This window comes from Camelus bactrianus, chromosome 28 (genome assembly GCF_048773025.1).
Source record: "Camelus bactrianus isolate YW-2024 breed Bactrian camel chromosome 28, ASM4877302v1, whole genome shotgun sequence".
Lineage (NCBI taxonomy): Eukaryota > Metazoa > Chordata > Mammalia > Artiodactyla > Camelidae > Camelus > Camelus bactrianus.
The window spans coordinates 8,106,884-8,128,874 of record NC_133566.1 but is presented as its reverse complement, the minus strand read 5'-3'; the positions used below and the strand labels follow the sequence as shown (position 1 = coordinate 8,128,874).

General features: G+C 41.6%; 1 long non-coding RNA gene across 8 annotated transcripts in view; it reads right to left on the bottom strand.

Moving 5' to 3' along the window:
• Window positions 1-7,047: 7,047 nt before the first annotated feature.
• LOC141575409 (uncharacterized) overlaps window positions 7,048-21,991 on the bottom strand; it is a 65,724-nt gene continuing 50,780 nt past the window's right edge. For 6 of the 8 annotated variants that reach the window (XR_012502934.1, XR_012502937.1, XR_012502939.1 and 3 more), the window contains one exon: window positions 7,048-20,819. This is a non-coding gene — a long non-coding RNA (uncharacterized LOC141575409). The remainder of the gene's footprint in view (window positions 20,820-21,991) is intronic. The other 2 variants (XR_012502936.1, XR_012502935.1) reach the window with 2 other exon arrangements.

Below are 21,991 nucleotides of genomic sequence, written 5' to 3'. Positions count from 1 at the left end.
AGTATGTTACTTAACCTTCAATGCTGGATGAAAGAACGCCTCTCCACATGCTCACTTATGACAGCTGGATAAGTGTTGGAGACGTCCTTCACTTAAAATGTTGGAAAACCAGAGTTTCTGGTCTAGGGGTACTATGCTGCTTACATATCTAAGGGGAGGCACTCGATCCAATGCAGTTTTCCACACAAACAGCTTTTACTTTGAAATCGGTGTTAGTAAACACGCTGAGAAATCAGAGAATGTGTTTCTCCATGTCACTCTGCCTTTTATGATGGGTGAAAGAAAGCCACTGCACATGCTCTATTTTCACATCTGTATAAGTTTGGAGGCCGTCCTTCACCAAGCTTGTTGGGAACCCAGAATTTCTGGACTAGGGAAACTATGCTGCTTTCATATATATGGCAACGTACTAGCACCAACTCGGGTTTCCTATGCAAACCGCTTTTACTTGAAACCGGCTTTTCGAAACATTCTGAGAAATCAGAGTAAATGTTTCTGTATGTCACTTAACCTTCAATGCTGGATGAAAGAACGCATCTCCACATGCTCACGTGTGACAGCTGAATGTGTGTTGGAACTGTCTTTCCCCTTACTTGCAGTAAACCCAGTTTTTCTGGTCTAGGTTAACTAGGCTACTAAGATGTCTAAGGGGAAGCACTCGCTTCAACGCGGTTTTCCACAGTTAACTACTTTTACTTTGAAATCGGCATTAGTAAACATGCTGAGAAATCAGAGAATGTGTTTCTACATGTCACTCTGCCTTTTATGCTGGGTGAAATAAGTCCTCTCCACATGCTCTATTTTCAAATCTGTATATGTATGGAAGCCGTCCTTCACCTAGCTCGTTGGGAACCAACAGTTTCTGGACTAGGGAAACAACGCTGCTTTCATATATATGCGAACGAACTAGCACCAACTCGCATTTCCACTGCAAAACGTTTTTACTTGAAACGGATTTCAGAAACATGCTAAGAAATCAGAGTGAGTGTTTCAGTATGTCACTTAACCTTCAATGGTGGAAGAAGGAACGCCTCGCAACATGCTCACTTCTGACATCTAAATGTGAGTTGGAGCCATTCTTCACATAACTTCTTCGAGAACAAGGGTTTCTGGTCTAGGGGAACTACGCTGCTTACATATCTAAGCAGAGGCTCTCGCTCCAAAGTGGTTTTCCACAGCAAACCGCTCTTCCTTAGAAACTGGCATTAGGAAACATGCTGAGAATTCAGAGTAAGTATTTCTCTATGTCACTTAACCTTCAATGCTGGATGAAAGAACGCCTCTCCACAAGATCACTTCTGATATTTGAATTTGTGTTGGAGACGTCCTTCTCCTAACATGTTGGAAAACCAGAGTTTCTGGAATACGGGAACTACCCAATTTACATATCAAAGCGGAGGAACTCGGTTCAAAGCAGTTTACCAAAGCAAAGTAATTTTTCTTTCAAACCAGAGTTTCACAGTTAACATAAAAGGCAGAGTGAGATGTACAAACACGTTCTCTGATTTCTCAGCATGTTTCTCAAAGCCGGTTTGAAATTAAAGTGGTTTACAGTAAAAAACCTTGTTGGTGCCAGTACGTCCCCATATATATGAAAGCAGCTTAGTTTACCTTGGACTGAAATTCTGGGTTTCCAACAAGCTAGGTGAAGTACAGCTTCAATACTCATACATTTCTGAAAGTTGAGCATGTTGAGAGGCGTTCCTTCATGCAGCATAAAATGCAGAGGTATTATAGACACACATTCTCTAAAATTTCAGCATGTTTCCCAACGCCGTTTTCAATGTAAAAACAATTTAGTGTGGAAAAGCACGTTGGAGCGAGTGCCTCCTATTAGATATGTAAGTAGCGTAGATTCCCTATACCAGAAACTCTGGTTTTCCAACAAGTTAGGTGAAGGATGTCTCCAAAACAAATTCAGATGTCAGAAGTAAGCCTGTGGAGAGGCGTTTTTTCATCCAGCATTGAAGGTTAAGTGATATACAGAAACACATTCTCTGAGTTGTCAGCATGTTTCTCAAAGCCGATTTCAAATAAAAACGGTTTGCTGTGTAAAACCGAGTCCGTGCTAGTAAGTCCCCATATAAATGAAAGAAACGTAGTTTCCATTGGACTGAAAATCTTGGTTTCCAACAAGGTATTTTAAGGATGGCTTCAACACTCATTCATTTCTGAATATTGAGAATGTGGAGAGACATTCGTTTGTCTAGCATAAAGGGAATGGTTTGCAGTAGAAACACCCACACTGGATTCTCAGTATGCTTCCTAGTGCTGGTTTGAAGTTCATGAAGTTTTCATTGTAAATCCGATTTGGAACTAGAACCTCCACATTTATACAAATGTGGAGAATTTAGCCCCTCATGAGAAACTGTGTGTTCCCAACAAGCTAGCTGATTGAAGACATTCACACACACTAAACTCTCAGAATTGTGCAAGTGGAGAGACTTTCGTTCATCAAGCATGAAGAGAATGGGTTTCAGAAGAAACACTTGCTCTGGTTTCTCAGTATGTTTTCCTAGTGACGCTTGAAGATTCATGCAGTTCTCACTGAAAAACCGAGTTGGAGCTTGTACTTCCCAAAATATATTTATTTAGCATAGTTTCCCACACAAAAGAAACTGTGTGTTCCCAACAAGCTATTTGAAGTATGGCTTTAACACACACTTTTCTCTCAGAACTGAGCATATGGAGAGACTTTCGTTCATCTAGCACAAATGGAAAGGTTTGCAGGAGAAACTTTTACTCTGGTTTCTCATTCTGTTTCCTAGTGCCGGTTTCAAATTCCTGCCCTTTTCACTGTAAAACTGATTTGGAACTAGTACCTCCCCATATATATGTATGTGGTGTATTTACAAAAGGAAAAGAAACTTTGTGTTCCCAGAAATCTAGTTGAAGGACGGCTTCCACACACAATTATCTCTCAGAACTGAGCATGTTGAGAGACGTTCGTTCATCTAGTGCAAAGGGTAAGGGTTGCAGGATAACACATACTCTGTTTCTCAGAATTTTTCCTACGGCCTGTTTGAAGTTCATGCAGTTTTCATTGTAAAGCCGAGTTGGAACTAGTACCTCACCATATATATGTATGCAGTGTAGTTTACAACTGAAAAGAAACTTTGTGTTCCCAACAAGGTAGGTGAAGGGAGGGTTCCTCACATACTTATCTCTCAGAACTGAGTATGTGGAGAGACGTTCGTTCATCTAGCACAAAGGGTAAGGGTTGCAGGATAAACACTTACTTTTTTTCTCAGCCTGTTTCTTAGTGCCTGTTTGAAGTGCCTGCAATTTTCCTGAAAAACCGTGTTGTCACTTCTACCTCCCCATATATATGCATGTAATGTAGTTTGCAACTGAAAAGAAACTGCGTTCCCAACAAGCTAACTGAAGGACGGATTTCACACACACTTATCTCTCAGAACTGAGAGTTGGAGAGACGTCCGTTCATCTAGCACAACGGGAACTGCATGCAGTAGAAACACTTACTCTGGTTTCTCAGTCTGTTTCCTAGAGCCGATTTGAATTTCCTGGCGTTTTCAGTGTAAAACCAATTTGGAACTCGTACCTACGCATATATATGTATGTAGTGTAGATCCGAAATGAAAACAAACCTTGTGTTTCCAACAAGTTATGTGAAGGGCGGCTTTCAAACACAGCTATCTCTCCGAAAATAGCATGTGGAGAGACGTTCGTTCATCTATCACAAAGGGAACGAGTTGCTGGAGAAACACTTACTCTGGTATCTCAGTCTCTTTCATATTGCCGGTTTGAAATTTCTGCAATTTTCACTGTAAAGCCGAGTTGTAGATAGTACCTCCTAATGTATTTGTATGTAATGTATTTTCCAACTGTAAAGAAACTTTGAGTTCCCAACAATCTAGGTGAAGGAAGGCTTTCACACACACTTAAATCTCAGAAATGAGCCTGTGAAGAGATTTTCTTTCATCCAGAACAAAGGGAAAGGTTTGTAGTAGAAACTCGAACTCTTGTTTCTCAATGTGTTTCCTAGTGCCGGTTTGAAGTTCCTTTAGTTTTTAATGTAAATCCGAGTTGGAGATAGTACCTCCCCAGATATATATATGGAGTGTATTTTCCAATTGAAAAGAAACGTTGTGATACCAACAATCTAGGTGAAGGACAGCTTTCACCCAGACTTACCTCTCAGAACTGAGCATGTGGGTGACCTTAGTTCATCTAGCACAAAGGGAACAGGATGCAGGAGAAACACTCGGTCTTCTCAGAATATTTCCTAGTGCCTATTTCAAGTTCACGCAGTTTTCATTCTAAAACCGAGTTGGAGGTAATACCACCCCATTTATATGTATGTATTGTACTTTCCATCTGAAAAGAAAGTTTGTCTTCCCCACAACCTAGGTGAAGTACGCCTTTCACACATACTTATATCTCAGAACTAAGCATGTGTAGAGACATTCGTTCATGTAGCACCTGTTATAGGAGAAACACTTAGTATGGTTACTAAATCTGTTTCCTAGTGCCAGTTTGAAATTCCTGCACTTTTCAGTGTAAAACCGACTTTGAACTTGTACTTCCCCTTATATATGTGTATATTGTATTTTCCAACTAAAAAAAACTTTGTGTTCCCAACAATCTATGGGAAGGACGGCTTTCACACACACTTGTCTCTCACAACTGAGCATGTGAAGAGAAGTTCGTTCATCTAGCACAAATGGAACGGGTGGCAGGAGAAATATTTACTCGGTTTCTCACTCTGTTTCCGAGTGCTGGTTTGAATTTCTTTCACTATTAACTTTAAAACGGAGTTGGAGCTAGTATCTCCCCAGATATATGTATGGAGTGTATTTTCCAACTTAAAAGAATCTTTGTGTTCCCAACATGCTAGATTAGGAAGGCATTTACACACAATTACCTCTCAGAAATATGCATGTGGAGAGACGTTCGTTCATCTAGCACAAAAAGAACTTGTTGCAGGAGAACACATACTCTGGTTTATCAGTCTGTTTCCTAGTGTCGGTTTGAAGTTCCTGCAGTTTTCACTGTAAAACCGAGTTGGAGCTTGTACCAACCCATATATATTTATGCAGTGTAGTTTCCAACTAAAATAAACTTTGTGTTCCCAATCAGCAATGTGTTGGGTGGCTTCCCCTCACAATATCTCTCAGAAATGGGCATGTTGAGAGACGTTTGTTCATCTAGCACAAAGGGTAAGGGTTGCAGGAGAAACACTTATTTTGGTATCTCAGTCTGTTTCCTTGTGCCGGTTTCAAATTCCTGCCGATTTCACTGAGAAACCGAGTTGGAGCTAGTACCTACCCATATGTATTTATGTAGTGTTCTTTGCAATTGAAAAGAAACTTTGTGTTCCCAACAAGCTAGGTGAAGTACAGCTTTCACACACAGTTGTCTCTTAAAAATGAGCATGTGGAGAGACGTTCTTTCATGTAGCTCAAAGGGAATTTTTTGCTTTAGAAACACTTACTCTGGTTTCTCATTTTGTTTCCAAGTGCCAGTTTTTATTTCATGCATTTTTCACTGTAATACTGAGTTCAAAGTTGTACCAATAAATATATATTTATGTTGTGTAGAATCCAACTGAAAAGAAAATTGGTTTCCCAACAAGCTAAGTGAATGTCGGCTTCCACACACAGTTATATCTCAGACCATTTCATGTGAGAGGCATTCTTTCACCTAGCACAAATGAAGTGTTTTGCAGTAGAATCACTTACTCTGGTTTCAGTATGTTTCCTAGTGCCAGTTGGAAGTTCATGCAGTTTTTACTTTAAAACAGATTTGGAGCTAGAACCTCCTCATATATATGTATGTAGTGTAGTTTCCCACTGAAAAGAAACTTTTTTCCCAACATGCTATCTGATTGACTTTTTTCACCCACACTTATATCTCAGAATTGAACATGTTGAAAGACGTTCGTTCATCTAGCTTAAGGTAAATGGGTTGTAGTTAAAACACTTTGGATTCTCAGTATGTTTGCTCTGCCGATTTTCAGTTCCCTCAGTTTTCACTGTTATTCCCAGTTTGAACTTTTTCCTCCTCATATATATGTATGTAGTGTTGTTTCCCACTTAAACTAAACTGTGTTTTCCCAATAAGGAAGTTGACTGACGGCTTTCACACACACTTAACTCTCAGAATTGGGCATGTTGAGAGAGTTCGTTCATCTAGCATAAATGGAATGTGAAAGTGATGATCATGACCTGTGCTTGTAAAAAAAAAAGTAAACGGAGCATTACTTTAGAGCCTTTATATTTATGGTCATGAGACATTACATAATTTCATTTTCAGCAGTTGATTTCTTTTTTTTAAGCTTCAGAAAACTTGTCTTTCCTGTAACTGGATATAGATAGTGAATGTCTTAAAATTTTGAGCGACTTCTTCAAAGTAGAATAGTTACTTTGCTTTTGGTCTTTAACCTAAGGGAATATCCAGAAGTCCAGTGGCAGTTCGTAAGCAAGGGCCTTATCCTTGCCTTCTCATTTTTTATGTGGTATAGGTATAACTGTATACTAGGGTACTGTGGTTATGTCAAGACCTGCTTGGATAAGTATATGTAAGTTACATTTTCAAAAAGTATAAATATCATGAAAATCAATTAACCTTGGAGATATATTTGGTATATTTTATTCTTTAATAATATAGATTTAGATAGCCCTTTTTATGTAACACTTGTGAAAATAAGTTGACTTTATATAACTCCTTTTTTGATAAATCATTTAAAAATTGGTTTTCTTATCATTTGCTTCTTAAAAATAGGATATTAATTGCACAATATGTATTTTCCTTCAAGTTCATACTTTTTTCTCTATACTATCTTGAGTTGTTTAGATAATTTTTTCCAGAGTCTTATTTATTTTAAACACTCAGTATGTGCTTCTGTCTGTTGCTTTATTAGAGAGCAAGAATTCTTTATTATTTTTAATAAAATATACTTTCAGGAAACTATACTGGGATTCTTTCATTCACAGAGTCAAGCATTGATACCTGTTTTGTTATATCAATTGTCTAAGTCTCTCAACTTCCAAAAGATTACATGGATAAAGTTAAAAACGCCATAAATGATTGACTAAACAAGTTTATTGTGTTCCTTGATTAAAAGTATAAATATGGGTCAGTCTTAAATTCGAATGTAAAGCTCTTATAAATTACATGAGTCTTCTCCAAAATTCTTTAATTTGGGCTTTAAATCCTCCAGTAAAAAACTGGTTTGAAGGAAGAAAAAAGTCGAGAATAGATTCAATCCAAATTCTATGGGAATAAACAAATCTAAATGTTTCAGTCATTTTTTGAAGCAGTTATGTTTTCTGCACCATATGATTTTAATAGTATTCATCTGATCATACGGTTTAGATACCATGAGACCACAAGCCAACAAACAATATCTCAGGCAAAGCAAGAAAAACAACTGAGGGGATTTTCTGCTGCAAAATTTCCCCTAACTCAAACTGTAATAGAGAACAAATCTGACGCCATATTGGATCTGTTCCTTCAGTCTGAAGCACTGTGCCCTGTTTTCCAGGCTTAATCTTGCTGGCTCTGCACCTTTTGTAAAACAACGTTGCCTTTAGCCTAAAACCTACAGGAAAGCCTATTCTCGGGGCTCTGACCTTTAAGGATGTTAGCACTTCTGCACTTACGCAGAGATGGCAAGTTGCAAAATAGAGAATAACTTTTGTTTTGTTGGAGGCTTAGAGAGACACCATAGCCTAACCCAAGAATGGCTGCAAGAACAAAGAATGCCTGCAGCAAGAAGTTTGCACAACCAACCACACCCCTCCCCTTTTTAGTTTAAAAGGAGCCTTAATTCTGACTTGGGAAAGATGATTCTCCAGGACATTAGTCCGCCATCTTCTTGGTCTGCCAGTTTTCTGAATAAAGTTACTATTCCTTGCCCCAAAACCTTGTCTCCTGATTTATTTATTTATCACTGTTGTACCGTGAGCAGAACAAGTTTGCCCTCGGTAACAGAACCAGCTTTGTCATTCCCTCTGATGTGAAATCTCTCTGGATGTACACGTGCTTGCCTGGTGGTGGTGGTGGTGGTAGGCAAAAATATTTCACTTCTCCTGATTTCAATAGGCTAAAATTTCCTGCTATTTAAGTCAACTCTAGACTTTTACAGAATCACCTGCACATGTGCTTCTGGAAGCTACAAAAATTCCAACAATGAAAATAATTCTATTGTCTCCAGACAAGATAATATTCCTCAAAATTGAGCAGCTCTGAAACACACTTCAGGAGTACAGATAGATGCAGTGTTCTTCATTTCCCATGCTGTTCTGACACAATTTTCCACTTATATCAAAGTAAATTAAAATCGGCCTTCAATAGCAGATGCTCTGGCATGATACAACAGTGTCAATTCCACTTATTTATTGAGCCAGAGCAGCTTTAGAATAAATGACTTTATACCAAACTCCTGCTTGATATCCTGTCTTCTCCCTGGTGGCTAATTCCTTCTTCTTACTTCCTAAAAGTTCTCCTGTTATGGGAAGTTAGCCTTTACTGTGCACATTCAATTGGGAAGGCTCAAATTGAATATGTGAGGGGGTGACATGCATATTTAATTCTTACTTATACATATATACAAGCACACAGGACCTGTGTCTTGGAAGATGTCACTTCCTAATTTGGGCAAGAGGTTGGTCTATAGTTCAATCAATGATCTAAAGGCAGTTTTCTAGGATATAATAAAGCAATGCTTGAGTTATAAGACAGAACAACTCCTGGAGATGAATCAGTGGCAGCAATCAGTGGGTGCACATGTATGCATACACACGCCTATGCACCTGGAGCAGCCTTGGAGACACTCCATCTGTGCTGATGGAGCAAAGCCATGCTGGGGAGATGAGGAAAAAGTGCCTAATACAATCAAACCAAGACACCTGAGTAATGGGGAATAGGAGTCAATTGAATTTTCTGGTTAACTGAAGGTCAAACAAAAACACTTTTAGTTTCAAACGTCATTGTTAAAAACTTTCTTAAAGCACAGGAGCCTGTTTTCCTGCATTGCTTATTGTCACATGGCATATTAAACATGACAGATTCATAGTTCTCTGACTGTGGAACGGGAAAGGCCTTGCTGTCATATTTCTGAACATTAGTCTATGTTTTGCAGCAGAGTGGATACTGAAAATAGGGCAATTTGAGTGAATGGTAATGGTCATAACCTAGCAGTCATTGACTGTGTGTGATTTGCCAACTTTCTCCAAAAAGTAGGGGTAGCAAGCAAATCAGATAAATTGCGGGTTCTTGGGGTGGGGAGTCGGGTGGGCTGACAGCTGGGTGGTCCCAGGTAGCTTGTTTTACTGTGTAAAATTGTGACTATGATCCAGACAGTGACTCATTGTCAAATTCTTGTGCCTGTAGCTTTGATACCTGGCCAAGTCTGTGCAGCCAATTTTATCGATGCTGCATAATGAAGAAAACTAACATTCCCTGAGGACCAGGCTGTGTGACTTCCATGCATTGACTCACTGAATTCCCTAAGCACCCTTTGTGGTACATAACAGTCTTAAAATATGCAGCAGGGAATTATTCTGTTTGCAGATTAAAGAATGAAGCTCTGAACTGTTGAAGCCTGGCTCGAAATCATGCAGATGGGAAGACGCCGTGCTGGGAGCTGAGCTCGGGCCAGGCTACAGAACCTGAAGGGCCCAGCAAGTGCCCTCACCCAGGAACCTGGCCCACAGCCACTGCCAGGCCCTGTTCTGTTTCTATGAGTGCTCATAGGAAAATGCCAGATACTCAGGTCAATGTGACTTGATTAAGAAATTCAAACTGGGATAGCCTTTTGTTGGGGACTGTAACCTGGGAGTGAAACTGGCAGTGAAGTAAGGGAGGAAACAGCCCTGGTTGTAAGAATATTTCTAGGGAAGAAGGTTCACTGATGGGCTGGCATGGGAATCGCTGTGGTTGTGAGCCCCCTGTTGCCCTGTGGGGGTGTGGGCAGGGAAGGAGAGAGACTGTTCAGACTGGTCATAGTCAATACAGTTTGTAAGCAGCTGAGTTCTGTTCCCTCACAGCTCAGACACATGCAGGACATGAGGATGCTTAGCTAATGACCAACAGTGGGTAGCAAAGGCCAAGAGTGGGGTGTGGAGGAGAGATGGGAACACCTTCTGGAAGAACATCTGCCCCAGGGGACCAGGAAGCTAATGAATGATTGGGGATGCACAAAGGGTTTATATGGCCTCATAAGGTAATTCCTACTTTAAACTGATAGTCTGGAATATATGGTCAAATACGGTGGAATGACTGCTCTTATTTTAGGTTCTACAAACTCTTAAATGGATAGATTTCTATCTCCATCATACAAGCACTGCTGGGTAACCTTTAGAGTCATGTGAGGATCAAAAGAGTGAGTACTTATTAATGCTATTACCATACTTCTACTGAATTAACACTTCAGTAACAGTATAATGGCCACGCTTCTTAACAACTGCCTCTGTAAGGGTCTTGTAAGTCACAAATAATAATTACAAAGAATATATATTTAAAATAATAACAATTACAGTTACAACAACTATGTTGTTTATAACAATGATAGCGTTAGCATCTCCCTCTCATATTAAACAATACCCAAAACTGGATTCCATAGGAAGCAACGCCAATGCAGTTTTGGACTTTTCTAAGTCTTCACCCCATGGAGCCTTTTTATTCACATGGGTCCACCACAGCCAGAATTGCTGTTCCTTGCGTGGTTGGCTGCCACGCTGCGATGTCCTGGGCTTTTTCTGTCACCATGCGTCTGTACTGGATAGTCAAGTTTCCACGTACCCACTCTGATTTCCAACATATTGTTCTCCAGAGCCAACAGAGGGGCCACTGGAAAGAGGCCACAAATAAGGTGGTGAACCCAAACTGAATACCTGTTGAAGGAATGGACACACAACATGGAGTGGTGGATGGATGGAAGGACAACATCATTTCCTTTACTCCTGTAAGAGAGAGGGGCAAATGGTGAACTAAATCCCAAAGAGAAAAGACATTCATGGTAATAATAATGTTCAACAGTGAAAGAATCCAAACAAAAGGCAAATATAAAATCCCTGGGAAGAAGACTAATTACAACCTGTTTCTTTCACATATATACCCTTAGTAGGAATAACATACTTAAAAATCTTCAACCAACCATAGTTATTTGGTGGTAATAAACTTTGGAATCTTGAAGCATATTATTCACTCTCGATGTTGAAATAATACAATCTTGGAAGATGGTTTGTAATTGAGGATTAAAAAAAGAATATTGTGGATGTATCTAACAATTTAAATAGAAATAAGAAATGTACCTTTGGGAAAGCTATGCATAGAGAATGTTGGAGGAAATACACTGAAGATAGGCAAGTGAGGAAGCTCCCTTGAGTCTGGGAAGGTGAGTGCAGCCCATTCAGAGAGTCTATGAAGTTATTACAAGTCACAGAAAGGTATGCAATTAAAGTGTCTTGCTAAGCAAAATATCCTTCTTCAGGAATTTTTATCTTGATATTTCTATGGTCTGTGTGGTCACAGGAAATCAAAGTTATGGTGGTGGCTTAGAAGTTCTTTTCTCTTTGTCTGTAATTTACAGGGCATTGCTACAGACGGGGCAGCAGAGATCTGTGGTAAGCTGTTCCATGGGGTCGGGGAGCGGTTAGAAATGATAAGGCCAGAGATCTAAAAGAATTTTAGACCCTCCCCTCCTAACTGGCAGACCTTTAAAGTAAACTAGCACAGGAATGTAACTAAGACAGTGGATTAGAGGCAAGTTTATAGCCCTTTAGGGTTACTGCTCAGTCAAGGGGTAGGGACCACTCTCGCCAGGAACGGCAAGACCGTGGATGGGGTGGACGGGTAGGAGGAGCTGACATTTGCTTCTGACCTGAGAGGCAGGGGTGTGTTGCAGAAAAGCCGACAGTGCTGGAAAGATGCAGCAGGTCCACAGCCCAAAAGGAGCTGTCATCTTCAGGGAGGTCAGAGAGAAAGAACCAGAGTTAGTGAAGCCACAGGGTCAGCAGTGTGGCAGCAGTGACATCAGTATCTGTGTCCATAACCCACCTAACCCTACATGAACTCATCTGCCTACGGGGGGCAGGTAAGTAGCAGAAATGTGGGGAGTGGGTGCAGCCACTGGCAAATTGGCAAGTGGACATCATAATGAGACGCATTGCTCACCGTCACCATATTGGAAATAGGGCCTCACACTGTCAGATCTCCTTCTTATTCAAGAGAAGCCAGAAATTAAGACTTTATTAACAATCAACCCAGTTCAAAACCCAGAAAAGGTGCCATTTATAATGACAACAATGGCACAGAAATAAATGAATGAAAATGTTAAAATGATTCTGATAAATGACTTAAAAAAAGAAAAAAAATGATGATTGAATGAACAGTAGAATGCACCATACTCTTCAGTGGGCAGACTCACGTTTGGGGGACATAGAACATTTTTTCTCCAAAATAAATTTAGAATCTGAATGCAAATTTAGTTAATAATCCCAAATGGATTTAAGAAAAAAATCTGAAAGGTGATCCTAAAGTTCTTCCAGAAATATACACAAATATACAAATAAAATAATAAGGAGGGATGTTTGAATTTGTAGTATTAGGGACATTCTGTAAATGGATAAAATAGGACCAACTCTAGGAGGTATTAATCTATGGTCATGGAAACAGTATAGAAATAGTGCACTGAGAGTATGAATGAAATAGAATACATTTCAAGAATACACGTGGATATTTATAAGATTTTAGTAGTATTAAAAAACTGACACTTCAAATCAGTGGATTCAAGTACTGGAGTAATTAGCTAAATCATTGGAAGACCTGGCACAGTGTCCCCACTTTTGACATTAAAATAAATTCCAGATAATTTTTTAATTAAAAAATAAATCACCAGAAATAACCCAACATGATTTAATCTGTTCAGATATTCAAGCAAGAAGAACTTTCTAAAAAGCTTTTGGAACAAAGACCAACAACAGCAAAGGCCTAGCAACTCATCAAGGCCAGAAACGCCCACAGTTAAACAAAACTAACCCTCGCCCAAGCCTCTCTCACAGCCCTGTGTTGCTCTCTGATACTTTCTACACTTTCTTCTTCCCTTTAAAGTCCAGTTTCTTGGAGAAGTACCTGCGCAGACGACTCCTAGAGGGCTGAGAGCCCTGCATCCCCCATGGCCCTCACCGCGGCACTGAGACAGGAGTTGCACTGCCGGTGGCTGCGTGTTTCAAACCAATGGGCATTTTCAGCTCCTGTTTATTTGATTACCAGTAGCTTTTGCCGTGGACAAATATTTTCCTCTCAGTGGAACGTTTCCCCCCCTTAATTTTTGTTTTACTTAAATAAATTTAAAAAGCCCAGGCAGAAAATCTGTGTGCACATATGCACACACACAGATACATACAGATCTGTTTTTTAAAGGCTACCTTAGTCCTCCTCCTCCTTTTCCCCAGTCTTGGCAATTAAAGGTGGGCTTTAGCTCTTGCTTTATTGCCCCACACACCCCCCTTTCTCACTATGCTGCTTTTAGTCAGTGTTCAAATCCCTCTTAAGCCAGGTTACAGCCTTCTCTGTGTTGCCTCAACTAGTTTTCTGCCAACTGCTCTGCTGTTCTTTCTCTTGGTGGATTTCTCTTCTCCCATTTTCTATGTACATGGCCCTTTTCCCCAGGCCTCGTCTTCAATCCTCCGCTTGGCAGGACTGAATCGCCCCCACGGCCTCACCCACAGCTCCTCTGAGCTCCTGACTGGTGAATCTAGCTTAACAATGGACATGACTCCTTAGATGTCCCATAGACATTTTGCACTCAAAATGCCACACACAGAACCATCTCCTCGAAACCAGCTCCTCCCCTTACACTCCCCCTGCAGATCCGCTCTCCGGATGGGTCCCTGGAAAGTCACCTCAGCAGCTCTGTAGCCCGCCGCCCCGGCCCTGCAGTCCCCTCTACAGCAGTCGCCACTTCTGCCGCCCATGTCTCTCTCTCTCTCTGCCCAGGGCCTCTCAACAGGCGTATGTCACTTGTTGCCTGGGCTACCTGCGGTGGTCCCCGAAATATCCTTTCCCCCCAAAATATGGGCCTCCCCCCAAAAATAGTATCTTCCATTCTCCTGCCAGAATAACCAGATCTTCTTCAACATAAACATTATGCAATTCTCTTGCTTAAAAATATTCCAATATATCCCTGTTTCTCTAAGGGTAGATTCAAGTCTAATCACACAAGGCCCATCGTGACAGAGGCCTTGTGCACCTGATATTCCCACCTATGGATCCTTTGTTCTAGCCCTACTTGTTCTTCAGTCTGGCCAAGCCGCTTCATGCCGTGTACTCTTACATGTCTCTACCTCTCTGCATGAAGTGTACACTCCCTCTACCACACATTAGAGAGCTAACTTCTTTTCACCTTTCAAGATTCAGTTCAAATATTTCCAGCTCTAGGAAGTCCAATGTGTGCTCACCTGCTGAGCAATCCATCAACGACTCGCCAAGCCTCGCCTGGCCTGGGGAGTGCGGACACCAAGTCTTACCTGTCTTGGTCTCCCCAGCAGTTGATACAGTGTTTGGCATAGCAGGTGCTCAGTGTTTGTTGGATGGATAAACGAATGAATCAGTAAAGAGATGAGAGGTCTACAATCCCTCCCCCCCCAGTTACTCAGCTGCCATTTTGAAAGTTCATTCTGCAGAGTTAAGGAAATGTCAGTGCAGGTGGTGAGCAGACAGAACAGAGGTGAGGGCGTGGGGCAGACAGGCCTGGTCCTGGAGAGCACAGGAGCTGCGTGGGTGGGAGAGCACTGGAGAGAGTGGGAATGGAGGGGGCGGGTGCAAGGAGATGTTGAAGAACAACTGATATTAACTGCAGTAAATTAAATGGAGAACACAATATATGAAGGGAAGATCAAGTTAACACAACAAGGGTGGAAAAGGCAGCACCAGAGAAGAAGAGATCTCACTGCCTCACTCACTGCATTTCACTTACGGCACCCGCCCTCTGGGAAGGCAGCGTCAAATTCTTGAGAGACTGGTGTTTGTGCTTTGAGTGCTCTAAGTACAAAACGGTATCTTATGGCTTCCAGATTTTAAGGCTGATAGATTATTTCTCTTATGTCCCCTGTCTGAGTTCTCAGACAGCAGGATCATTCACTGGTGGGGGAAGAGCTATTGTGGTTAACAACTCAGGATTACTCTAATAATCCCAAAGGAAAGTGGGGAATTCTCTAAAACAAATAAAAGAGAAATTTCACTCAGAAAAAAACATATGCCCTATAGAACCTTGTGGGGGCTTGGGGGCAATGTTACCGCCAACTCATCTAATAGTTGTATGTGAGTGTGCTGAAACTCCAAGCTCAAGTCACTTAAACATGTATGAGAACCAGGGTCCAGGCTGTGGTGCTCCAGACATGGAAGGGAAGGTGAAAAGCCTGACTACTGCCTTCGACAGGATCAGTCCAGCCGGGGAGCACGATGGACACGGACACGATCACGCACCATCAAGACAAGAATCAAGTGCAATTCATGCCTAGGGAGGAGAGCAGCAAATTTCTAAAACGTGGAGGGGTCCCTGCCAAGGCTTGGCAAGAGTCCTTCCAGGCAGAAAAGCAGAGAAAGATACTTCAGGCGAAGGAGACTAGGGTTGGTTGCTGGGTGCGAGGCCTAATGAAGCACAGGTGGAGGGCTCCAGGGTCATCTGTCAGAAGCTGTTCCCCTTCAGCAGCTAAGATGCATAACTAAATTGCAGGTGGGGTGTCATTAATGATCATGGGGAAAACTGGGAGGAGGAAACTGAGGTCAGGAGATCACCACTAAAGGCATTTTATTTTAGAGGAACAAAAATAATTCATAAAGCACTTGGAAATTCTATCTCCCATGAACAAAAAGAACACAAAATAAGTTTAACTCCAGCGTTGAATACAGAATAACAGACTGCCTACTCTCAGAAATGGATTGAATTTTCTAATTCATTAGGGATTATTTAGAGAATAGGAAAACGAATAAATCTGAAAAATCTCTGGAATAGCTGTTACTCCATCTGTTTTGTAGGGTAGGGGGAGGCTGAATTATTTAATTGGTATTTAAATGAGACTATAAAGTTCTAAATGTCCTATCAATTTCTCCCAAAAGCGTACAACTTTTCCTTTCAATGACCTTTATTTGACTTAACTAGAACAATAACTTTTTTCCAAGGCTTTTTTCGTGTGTGATAAAATACCAAATGATATGCTGCCCCCAGAATGTTGTTGTTATTATTAATGCTGATAATAGCCTCAATAAGACATATTTACAATTATGACTCATTTTGGAATAACAGGTCATTGGCTTATAGTCCTTTTGAAAATAAGCAGAATAAACGAACATAACTTCTACACCAGGGACTGCAGCTGCACCCTTAAAGGAACCTGGTCACGAAACACAACAAAAGCAAAGATGAAACTCAAATCAGACACCAGGCCACAAAGCATAGCTGACTGAAGATGCCACAAGATGACCTTTCACTCACCGAAGGAACCAGACGCGTTTCCATGTATAATGTATATTTTTAAAAGCAATTATTTTATATATAGAATTTAATTTAGGAAAAAAAATACCTCCCTCTATCTGTAGCCTTATAAACAGGAAGCACAAAGGGGTGCGTTTGCAGACATGAACTTGCATGCATAAATGCAAAGCCTATTGACCAAACTCCTTTCCTGTCTCCTAAGCTTAAAAAAGACCAAAAAACTAATTCAAGGCAGTGGTGAGCTGAAAGGCTCAGATACAAAACGTGCACATCATCAGCCTTCTAGTAGATAAAAGTGCGCCATGCATAATAGAAAAGATGACATTTCCTATGGAAATCTATTTTGAGATGCAACCATTTAAAGGCAAATGAGAGCTCAAAACCAAGTTCAACCAAAGAGAAACAGAGCCCAAGCAAATGTACAGAAATGGACAAAGACATTGGAGAAGGAGGGGATCTTTTCTCAACCGATACTCCAGATCAGCAAATTCATCCTGAATTCAAGCCAGTGATGTACCATGAGGTCACTCAAGGAACCAGGCAGAAACCATCGGCCAGAAGAGATAGGAACAATGTCAAAGGCAGGTGTGAGATGTGGAAGGGGTGACCTTGTGACCCTTGCTGCTGTGAGGCAGGATGCTCTTGCGGGCTTTCTGCACAGGCTGGCGGGCTCACATGACTCTGTTTAGAAGGAGATCAGCCAACAGCTGTGCCACATGGGCTGCAGCCCGAGCTGAGTCACATCTAGTAACGGTTCTGAGCTCATCCTTAGACGACATGACCAGAAGGATCTGAGAATCAATGGTGGAGACGTACCTGAATGAGTATTCCATTTCATTCCTTGGCAGTAAATCTTCAGCTTTGTACAACATAAATATTGACAAAGATACACACAGGCACCCTATTTGAAAGCCTGATTGCATAATTGCATTTAATGGAGAAAAGCAGGCTCCGTTTCGGTATGCTAGGTCATTGTTTGGGTCGGTAACTGATGCTTCTGAGACCCAAAACATACTCTAGTATAACCGACAGCACAGAAATCTCCACTGATGACTTGCTCATTTCAAGGTATTCATAAAATAAACCCAATTTGCCCATGGGATACAGATGGTTGTCCCGTTCCCATCGTGGGGTGCTCTGTTCTGCTCCCGAAACTGTGGCACCATTAGTTTCATGACCCAGCTGCCAAACAGATCAAATTATAAGGCAGGATATTATCAGACCAAGGTCATTAAAGTATTACTGACATTTCAAGGTGAAAACATCATCTTCCCAAGAATTTAATTTCTTGTTTTCAGGATAAATTTCCTTTTATTGCTGCCTCCCTACCCCCAAATATTGTGAAAACTAGTCCTGACTATGTACCTTGGGTTTACCAAAATTGTAACGACTACTACTTTATCTCCTACCTCCTTTTCAGGTGGGCATTTTAGCTTTTAGAAGATACCTTCCCTCACTTGTCTTTTTTCCCCCAGTTCTCTGCTATTATCCACCGTGGCCTTTCCAGTCTCAAAATCGTCAGAGAAAATAAGTAAAAGAAAGAAATACAGGGTATGTGAGCTGGTGATAAGTGCTGTGGGTAAAATAAAGGAGGACGAGGAATGTGTGGTAGGGAGGAGTGGGGATGGGGCAGTGACCTTTGAATTAGGCAAAGACGGAGGGAAGGGCCGGGCAGAGGAGGGGCAGAGGGAACGGTGATCTCAGGCCTGGAGTTCCCTCACGCTGGACAGACAGCATGGAGGCTGGTGTGGGCCAGAGTGAATAGGAAATAAGTGGTGGTTTTGGGGGTGGAGCCTAAGAGACTGCAGTGAGGATGTGGGCATTTTTCCCTCTGAAGGAATTGCAGAGCCATGGAGGGTCACTGAGCAGAAAAGTGATACTCTAACGTTGGATCGAACAGGTCCAAGACCCTAATTTAAGCTGAACAAATCAAGGGCCAAAGAAGTGACATGCCGCCTCAAAGTGCAGAGCTTGAAAGAAACACAGCCTCGACTCGCAGCCCAGTGCTCTGCCCCCTCCTGGATGTTGTCCCACAGAGCTGTCTCTAAGGTTGTATTTTTTCCTCACTCAGAGGCTTGTGGGCCAACTGAATGCTTCCCCCTTTTTCAAATGGCAATTTGTCCTGAAATGAAATCGGAGTTGGCAGTGAAACAATGCATGGACCTGTAGCCTACAGAGCTGTTGTCCCTGAAAGCAACAGCTGGCGCTTTGTTTACTCGTGGAGTTCAGCAGAAGAGACAGAGCAACAACAGACAACTTAGCGTCTGGCTGAGGTTCGGCTGACTTCACTGCACGTTTGGATGGATTTCAAATTTGGACAGTGAGGCGGCTTCACAGGAAAGGCTGGTGTATACATCATACTTGCCCACAAGTCTGTATGCAGACACACATGGACACACACAGAGTATATGATGTGACTTGTAAAGAGCTGCCCCTGCTGGTTTCCCACTGCCTCTGATCTCAGCATTAACCTTTCCCTGGCCATGCTCCCAGGTTTGCTACGAGATTTCTTTGCAATGGAACATGCCCTTCGCTTCACAATCTTTCCCCATTTCTTTCAATAACTTTAGGGGAAGAGCAGGGAGCTCTGGGAAGGGGTGGCGATAAGGACTCGAGATACCCCTGAATCTGAATCCACACTTCATGGCTTATTTGTTATTTAAGTTTATTTACATTCAAAATGCAATTGTTGAGGATCTCAGAAGATGATTTACACTCACTGCTGTGGCAGAATGTTGCGGTCAGTAGACCCACCACTGGATCCTCTTATTCAACACTTTCTTCCAATAATTCAGATATTACTGTATCACAAATGCCCATTTCTGTATTTTGATATCTGCTTTTCAGTATAATTATCTTCCTTCTTTATTCTCTAAATCTTATGATTTTAAAACATTTGTCTGAAAAGTGGTCCACAGGCTCTTTACTTATGATAAGTTGATAAAGAGACCCTGGAGATCAAAACCACATTTAAATCCTGAGATAAACTCAACTTTGTCATATACATGGCTATGTTTAGTCTGAAAATACTTTGTTTAGTAATTTTTGCATCAAACAACAACGTCCTACTGTATAGCACAGGGAACTACATTCAGTAATTTTTAATAGCCTATAGTGAAAAAGAATATGACAAGGAATATATATATATGTATGTATAACTGAATCACTATGCTGTACACCAAGAATTAACACAATATTGTAAACCAACTATACTTTCAACAAAAAAAGTTGAAATAAAATTGGGAGATGAAACTTTCACTGCCTGGGCTGCTGTCAGGATGAAACAATTCAAAGCAGGCCAGGTATTAGCAACCCCCCTACCACATCAAAACCCCATGTGGGATCTTCCTTTTGAGCAGCACAGGCTAACCGGCTGTGGTCACCTGGAAATAGGGTTGAAGTCACTTAGACCCTTGGCTTGGGAATGCCGTGGCCACAGGGGTGGGGGTCACTGCAGCACCTACGAGAATGACGGGGACAGCCTGCTGCTCAAGCCACTCCCCAGGCCGCAGCCCAGCGTGCTGCAGTCAGGTCTGAGGTCCGGCTGGGAGCGCACAGCTCCACAGCCCCTCAGAGCCCTGCAGTGAGGGTGGCGCTGGGACCGCGCTCGTCCATCACCCTCCCTGGCACCCAGACTCGGGAGTCTCCTGGGGGAATTTTTCTCTGCCTCATACTTCGTGTCTCAGCCTCCTGTGGAATCCAGTCCATGCCCCAGGGAAGCAGGGCTTTTACCCTCCGGAACCCAAATCCAACACAGTTTGGATACAGGATGAAACTTCCCTGTTAACTCAAAGGGCGCTCCCTTCTTGTGCTGAACTGCCCTCTCCCGTCGATGGCATTAGGTCGTATTAGATGTCCCGGCTGGCTTGTCCTTAGCTAAGGCTCTGAGCCTCTTGCTCAGTCTTCCTGACTGGAACGACTCTTCTGTGGCAGAAAAGCTTGGGCAGTCGTCTATGCATCATTGTCCTCGGTCTTTTGGGTTTTCTGTTGGGATATGGTTCTTGTGCAGGGATATCAATTTGCACATGAGAAGCACCTGTAGACATTTTAAAAAGTACAGACACTGGATACACCCCCGTCTCCAGCCAAGGCTGGAAGCTTTCTCCCTCTAGCAGGGGTTACACAATCATTTGCTTGGGAATTGACCACACATATTGGCATAATCATGGTAAATTTCCCTTTACTCACTGCTTGCCAAGTGGCATTTTCTACTTCATGTTGTCTTTGTACCTTCATTATCACATTTAATCCCTGCATTATAGATTATCACCGTTTCTGTTGACGACACTCCCACTTGCTTATCTTGAATACAAGTATCTTTGATTCTCTTAATCTATTTCATTCCTGAGTCCTGTTCCTGAAATTAAAGAGTGAATTATGGACACATGTATTTAAGATTCTCTTATTATATGTATCTGACACATCCTCTAACCAAATCATATCTGGAGAAAGAGATTTTCTCTTTTAAACATTTGCTTTTTCTTACTATATAGTAGTGCATACACACGGTGGAAAATGTAGAAAACATATAAAGTAAGAAAATTACAGCCATACATTATCTAAACACCAAAGGACAATGCTATGTCATTTTGGGCATTTAACTATTTTTCTTAATGTTTTATCATAAAATTTCCCTAGGGCAAGTTGCTTAACCCTGGAATTGTACTAGCCTTTTGTCAAGTACAGAATAACATTCCTAGAAATGACCCCAATATCAAAATAGTATGTGAGGCACGGAAGGCCACACGGCTCTCAGCTTATTCTCTGAGTCCTACAAAGAATGCTGTTAATTCACTGATGTCACGCATTTGATGCCTGTGAGTCACTCACCCACTCAGCTGGCTCGGACTGAGACCTACTTTATACCAGCTGCCGATCCAAGTGCTGGGGAGACCCCAGAGGGAGCCTGGAACACGGCATCCCTGTCCTTCTTCATTTGCTCCGAGAATCCTACTCAAGAAATCCACATGGAACTTGGGGTGTGGAGGCAGGTGAGTTATGGTGAAATTCATTTCATTATGTTCCTTTAGACATATCTACATAGCATGAAAATATTCGCTACCTTTATAAGTTTTCTTTTCCCTTCCTATGTATTTTTGAGGATGGGTATAGTATTGGTGCAGCAAGAGTAATTGATAGATCTCTGGTATGTTAGGATTTTATATGAAAAATTAAGAAGGAAACAGGCACATTATACAAAGTGAAGAGGCAGTGAGGAAAACGCAAGCCACCCTCGAACTTGGCTACCATTCAGCATTCCTGGTTTTCAAACAAGGGAAACATAATTCAAAACATATTCCCTAAATATTTCAGCCCAGAGTAGAAATACATGGAGGCAAAGTTCAGCTCACTGGAACCTACAACAATGTGCTTACTTAAGCAAAGGTATAAACAGACCACAGATACTATAATGCATCCTTTACTTTAAACTAGTTCATGTGAGTAAGTTTCATTTCACATGAATTGCTCAGTACCAATTTAGGAAATATATCCTTCTCCTTGATTGGTAAAAATAGCTCACTGATAACC